The sequence below is a fragment of the Orcinus orca genome, chromosome 3, assembly GCF_937001465.1.
Source record: "Orcinus orca chromosome 3, mOrcOrc1.1, whole genome shotgun sequence".
Classification (NCBI taxonomy): domain Eukaryota; kingdom Metazoa; phylum Chordata; class Mammalia; order Artiodactyla; family Delphinidae; genus Orcinus; species Orcinus orca.
In genome coordinates, this window is record NC_064561.1 from 131,438,371 (window position 1) to 131,445,566 (window position 7,196).

At 45.6% G+C, this 7,196-nt stretch overlaps 1 pseudogene; it reads right to left on the minus strand.

Moving 5' to 3' along the window:
• LOC117201670 (B-cell CLL/lymphoma 9 protein-like) overlaps positions 1-6,685 on the minus strand; it is a 36,916-nt pseudogene extending 30,231 nt beyond the window's left edge.
• Positions 6,686-7,196: the final 511 nt, after the last annotated feature.

The following is a 7,196-nucleotide window of genomic DNA, read 5'->3' on the forward strand; positions in this document are numbered from 1 at the left end:
ACGGAAGAAGCTGTTAGATGTTAGTAGCAAGTTCCAAGGAAAATGACATTTGGTCTCCCCTGGAGATGAGGAAGAGTCTCATGGAAGTCATTTTTGGACTGAGCCTTGAAATATTCTTTTTAATTTTATATGAAGCAATATATTTAATTTTTCTGACATCACAGCCCCAGCAAGTGGTTTTGTACCGAATTTAATGGAAGTTCCATAGAACACTTTGTGTGTGGGAGCAGGAAGAAAGGGAAGTAACCACAAAATCTCAAAAAACAAAAACAAAATCCTGGATAACTGTTAGCATCTGTTCCATCCCACATTAATAAAATTCACCTGGAAATTCCGCAGAAAAGGAGACCAGAAAACAAGAGTGGAGGCAAAAGAGGGCATATTGGCAAAGAAAAAGTCACCCGGGAGGAGAAAGCCACAGAGCATTCCAGGGACAGACCTCACTCTCCCTCCCAAAACCAGGAGGATGCTCAGCAGGGATGCTGAGGCTTTACTAGATCTATCTCCCCCAAATAATGCTGAGTACACAGCACCCAAGGGAAAAGAAGGGGGGAAGGCAGGGCGTGAGCAGGCTGGGGGTGGGCATGAGGGAAAGAAGCACACTTAATGAAGGAGATGGTGAAGGGTGAAAGAGGTGGATGTGTATATCAAGAGAGACAGACAGTGATGAGGCGCACTTAAACTGAAAAGCAATGTCCTAAGTTTCATTATTAAACAAAAAATAGATTTCCTTACTATTCCTACCCTACACTGAACTTAGTAACAGTTAGTTTTTTTTAAATTAATTGTGTGTCTGTGTGTGTGTTTCATTAATATTTTGCTCTTGCCTGAGAGAGGCCAGTGATCGTATTGGGTTGAGGCTTGGCATGGTTACACCTGTACCCGGAAGGATGCCCAGAGTTTCCACAGACCCGGGACCTCCCAAGCCAGGCAAAGCTAGTACATTCAGGGGGCTGGTTTGCCCATCATCCCCTGTGCAAAAACCCAGGTCTAGGACCCCAGGGCTGTTTATAGCCTGGGACTTCCCCTCATGGAACCATTTCAGTGTCTGGCTGGGCTTCTCAGGTGGAGTGTAGAGGACAGGTCCAACTCAGGTATGACTTCCTGCAGATCTGGGTCCGAAAAGACTGAAGACAGGCTATTCCCCAGCACAGTGATGGAGTCAGGACCCCTTGGGCCCCCAGGCTTTTAAAGTGCTGAATTCTAAATTGGGTGTTAGAATGGCCAAATGTGCCTTCTCCTGGGACACCCACGTCTCCAGGAAGTTGCTCTGCCTCCATTGGGGCCATGGCAAGAAAATGATACCTGCTGCGGAAGAGACTCATCTTGGAGGGAACTCCTGCAAAAACCCATCTGTCCTTGAGATGCCATCTCAGGCTCCTGGGACCCAAGACCCATCATAGGATTGTGTGACGTCAAATCAGACCCCACTGAAACACCATGAGGAAGCATGTTGGTTCCCATGGTAACCAAGGAGGGCATCTGGTTATAGTGAGGAGTGCTTGGGTCATTCCCATGGGGTTGAGTGTTGGCATCAGAACGTGAAATTCGAGGATTTTTATGTATTAATGCCCATTTCTGGCAGGCTATTCATTGATGAGAAGTTGAGTGAAGGAGCTGGAGGGGAGCCTGTCATCTGAGTCGATTGCCATCTTGATGGCATAATGGAATAATCAGGTAGAACTGGACATTGCAAACTTGAACATTTAAGACACCACAATGGAGAGCAGGCTTGGGGAAGGATAGGCTCTGGAGGCGAGTTGTACTAGACAGAAGACATCTGGATATTCACAGAAGCAGATCACCCACAGAGCAGCAGCAAACACTAAGAAGGCTGTTTAATGAAGGCAGCAGCATCTGGGCCTGCCATCAGGCCTACCATGTACAATGGAATCTGGAGGCACTTGAGGTTTCCTGAGGGTGAGCCCAGCATTGATGACTGGACAGTACATGGTGGGAGGTTGCAGAGGGTTCAGACCAGGAGAATGCAGAGGGCTTTTGCCCCAGGCCATTTCAAACTGGAGGAGCTGTGTTGAGGCTAATGGGGTTTCTAGAGGGTTGAGATGTATTGGTGGCTATGACAGAGCTGGCCATTAGTCCTTCTGGTGAGTCCGATTGCTTCTCTGAGATTCTGCAAACCACCGTTGCTTCCTGGACCTTGAGACACGGAAAGTATGGCCTAAAGCCCAGGACATACTCCTGCTGAGGACGCTCACCAGATGGCAGGGGAGCCAGCTTCTGCTCAGCAGGCAGCATCTCGGAGCCACCTGAGTGCAAGTCATCATCTCCCCAGGGCACACTGAGCCTCTCATCTTTTGAGGTGTCATCTGAAAGTTGGATCCCTTGTTGATATTTAAGTTGACATTTCCTTTCATGACATTAAGGACCATCCCAAACTCAAATTCCCAACCAGGGCTTATTGGTGGGGAATCGTTTTTGGAAAGTTATCCTGGCAGGACTGCAGGAAAATGGGAATGTTCACTGAGAGCCTGGGATCATGCTAGTCATCTCCATGTTGGACCTTATTCCTGTTATGCTCATCCCAGGGAGACCACCTTGAAATTTCTCTGCAAGCTGCTGTTGAAGCATCTCTGCAGAGAATCTTTGGGGGTTTTGGAAGCAATCCCATCAATCCAAAAGACCCCCTGGCCAGGAAAGAAGTTTCAATTATTTGGAATTTTTGACATGTTGTCTGGCCAACTGACTCCAGAAAGACATGGTCTGGATGCAGGGTTGGTGACATTTGCCCTTCCATTTCAGATTATCATTCCTGCAAATCCAGGAAGGCATATCTGATCCCTGGTATGTTGCAGTCGAGGGCCGTGTGCCTAAGAGCAGAGAACATGGTGCAGTCATACTATCAGAAGATGGTGCCCAGGTGCCCAGCCTTCACTAGGGGTCATCTGGTATCCAGGGAGAGGCCCTTAGAGAAATTCTAAGGTCCGTGCAGATAAACCTTTGTAACCTGGAGGGAGTGCTAGGGTACAGCCACTTTTCCCTGATACCTCTTCTTCTGTTTATTAAAAACTCCTGCTATAATTTCAGTCAAACTATCTGCTCAGGAGTCATATGATCTGGGTGGTTGGGTCTTAGGGGCCCAGACAGGGAGTTCATGGAAGGTGGAATCACTTCATCTGGACAAAAGGGCACATCTCTGTATCCTGGAAGGACAAGTGGAGCCTCCACAGCTGTCTGGGACCCAGGTCCCTTACCTAAGCTTTGTTACTAAGCCACTCTGGCCTGTATCAACCCTTCTGGTTTCTTTGGAGGTTCATTTAACACTCCAGCATTCTGCATCCCTTGTGCTGCTACGAATGTCTTCTCATCAGGGGAAAGCATGCGCTAGATTTGAGAGTGTGTAAGGAGTGCTCCCGATGCTGAAGCTGCTCATGACGTAGTCTATCTGGGGTTTCTCCCAGGGTGGGGGGATCTCCACTGGACACTAGTGGAGGGAGGTGGGGAAGGAGTACACTGGGATCTGCCAGAGCCATTGTCCAGTTACAGAGGTAACTGCTTGGTTTGGGGGCATCAGGCCTGGAGCACTACCATGTCGGAGCACTGGAGTAGAGCTGGCAGGGCTGCCTGCAGAAGGAATCAGTTTGTTTTCTACCCCAGGCTTATCTCAGGGGACATATGGGAGCAGCACGTGTGGGTGCTGGTGCCAGAACACACAGAGTTGGCTGCGGTGTGGTATTCGGGGAAGAATTCCAACCCTGGTCGGCTGGAGCTGGGAGAGGTTTCAGGTCATTCCAAAGGCACATATCTGCCTGTTCACAGAGGTATGCTTCTGTCTTGCTGCTAGGGATGTCATGGATGTGAAAAGGGGCAGCAGTTTCAACTTGACCCTTAGTGCAGAATCTGCAGCTTGAAAACATACACACTATTTGGTCTAATGTCTTCGGAGCAGGTGTGGGTTTGGATAATAGTCTGGCTGTGGAAAGGTCTGGAAGAGCTGTGGGTCGTGTAATATGATGGGGTCATCAGTGGGTTGTGCACTGGGAATCCTGGGACTTTAGTGGTCAGCAAAATTCCATTCTTCAGTCCCAGGAGCTCTGACCAGATCAGTGAGGCGGCGGGGGATGGGGAATACCTTGCTCCCTTGGCACCATCTGCAGCCCCATTCTTCAGGTCCAGGCTCCCACCAGGCCAAAGGAGTGCTTACAGTGTATGGCTCCCACTCTTGGAGTCATTAAGAGGGGGGACTAGGATTGACTGGCCAGCCCCCTTGTTTTCTCTGCCTGGAGAATTTGAAAGGCAGGTGGGGATTCCCAGATGGGGTCATCACTGTAAGGGAAGGCCATCATCCCCTGCTTTGACTTGGACTTTGACTCTTTTTTTTTTTAAACATCTTTATCGGAGTACAATTGCTTCACAATGGTGTGCTAGTTTCTGCTCTATAACAAAGTGAATCAGCTTTATATATACATATATCCGCGTATCTTGTCCCTCTAATGTCTCCCTCCTACCCTCACTGTGCCACCCCTCTAGATGGACAAAAGCACAGAGCTGATCTCCCTGTGCTATGCAGCTGCTTCCCACTAGCTAGCTATTTTACATTTGGTAGTGTATATATGTCCATGCCACTCTCTCACTTTGTCCCAGCTTACCCTTCCCCCTCCCCGTGTCCTCAAGTCCATTCTCTACGTCTGTGTCTTTATTCCTGTCCTGCCCCTAGGTTCTTCAGAACCATTTTTTTGTTTGTTTTTTTAGATTCCATATATATGTGTTAACATATGGTATTTGTTTTTCTCTTTCTGACTTACTTCACTCTGTATGACAGACTCTAGGTCCATCCACCTCACTACAAGTAACTCAATTTTGTTTCTTCTTATGGCTGAGAATATTCCATTGTATATATGTGCCACATCTTCTTTATCCATTCATCTGTTGATGGACGCATAGGTTGGTTCCATGTCCTGGCTATTGTAAAAAGAGCTGCAATGAAAAGATACTTGATACGATTTCAATTTTCTTAAATTTACCAAGGCTTGATTTGTGACCCAAGATATGATCTATCCTGGAGAATGTTCCATGAGCACTTGAGAAGAAAGTGTATTCTGTTGTTTTTGGATGGAATGTCCTCTAAATATCAATTAAGTCCGTCTTGTTTAATGTATCATTTAAAGCTTGTGTTTCCTTATTTATTTTCATTTTGGATGGTTTGTCCATTGGTGAAAATGGGGTGTTAAAGTCCCCTATGATTGTGTTACTGTTGATTTCCCCTTTTATGATTGTTAGCATTTCCCTTATGTATTGAGGTGCTCCTATGTTGGGTGCATAAATATTTACAATTGTTATATCTTCTTCCTGGATCGATCCCTTGATCATTACGTAGTGTCCTTCTTTGTCTCTTCTAATAGTCTTTATTTTAAAGCCTATTTTGTCTGATATGAGAATTGCTACTCCAGCTTTCTTTTGATTTCCATTTGCATGGAATATCTTTTTCTATCCCCTCACTTTCAGTCTGTATGTGTCCCTAGGTCTGAAGTAGGTCTCTTGTAGACAGCATATATACAGGTCTTATTTTTGTATCCATTCAGCCAGTCTCTGTCTTTTACTTGGAGCATTTAATTCATTTACATTTAAGGTAATTATCAATATGTATGTTCCTATTACTATTTTCTTAATTGTTTTGGGTTTCTTATTGTAGGTCTTTTCCTTCTCTTGTGTTTCCTGCCTAGAGAAGTTCCTTTAGCATTTGTTGTAAAGCTGGTTTGGTGGTGCTGAATTCTCTTAGATTTTGCTTGTCTGTAAAGGTTTTAATTTCTCCATCGAATCTGAATGAGATCCTTGCTGGGTAGTGTAATCTTGGTTGTAGGTTTTTCTCTTTCATCACTTTAAATATGTACTGCTGCTCCCTTCTGGCCTGTAGAGTTTCTGCTGAAAGATCAGCTGTTAAGCTTATGGGTATTCCCTTGTATGTTATTTGTTGTTTTTCCCTTGCTGCTTTTAATATTTTTTCTTTGTATTTAATTTTTGATAGTTTGATTAATATGTGTCTTGGCATGTTTCTCCTTGGATTTATCCTGTATGGGACTCTGTGCTTCCTGGACTTAACTATTTCCTTTCCCATATTAGGGAAGTTTTCAACTATAATCTCTTCAAATATTTTCTCAGTCCCTTTCTTTTTCTCTTCTTCTTCTGGGACCCCTATAATTTGAATGCTGGTGCATTTAATGTTGTCCCAGAGGTCTCTGAGAGTGTCCTCCATTGTTTTCATTCTTTATTCTTCTCAGTGGTAGTTATTTCCACTATTTTATCTTGCAGGTCACTTATCCGTTCTTCTGCCTCAGTTATTCTGCTATTGGTTCCTTCTAGAGAATTTTTAATTTCATTTATTGTGTTGTTCATCATTGTTTGTTGGACTTTGACTCTTTCGTGGTGGAGTTCCTCCCTTTAGGGTTACTGGACTGCACTGGTTGAATGACTGAGCCTGCAGTCACAGACAGGGACAGGCTCTCTGAGTTCTTCTTGGACCACAGCAGAAGCAATTGCTGAGTCAGTGACAGTGGCTTGCTGCTTGCTGGGTGCGTTCCTGCATGTTGGCTGCTGGTATACCTTGTTCCTCTTTGTTTTTCTGTGCTCTGGAAGTGGGTTTTGCAGCTTCAGCATTCTCGGAGTGTGCTTCCTGCTGCCAGAGGAGAACCTTGCATGTTGAAGGCACACAATACACAAGGGCCACCATGCTGCCGTGCTGATCCTGGAGCTCTGGGGCCTAGGAGCCATGTTCTCAAAGGCAACCCCCACCTTTCGGGAGTTCAATTTGCTCTTTAATCTACATTGGGACACAAAAGAACTTTGCAAAGATGATCTCTGCCACCTAAACTGAAGTGACTTTCTAGGTGAAAACTGGGCTGACACCAGCTAGTTCCACATTTAGTCCCTGGAGGCAGGGTGGTGGCAGGGAATGGGGAGTGGGCTTGGGTCCAGGTCCCAGCCAACTGTTTAGCTGGGTGGCAGCCTCCCCTCTTCTGTCTCCCCACTGCAGCTCTTAGAGTGTTTTAACCACTGGAAGGACCAGGTAAAGAAAGCATATAATAAATAAGCTTGGAAAGGTTAGTTGGCACAGATTGTAGGAAAGTCTTAAATGCTAGATAATAAATTTGGAGGGTTTCTTTGGTAGGGAGTGGGGAACTACTGAAGATTTCTGAACGCGGGAGCCACATGATCTTGACTTGGCTTTAGAATGATTCACT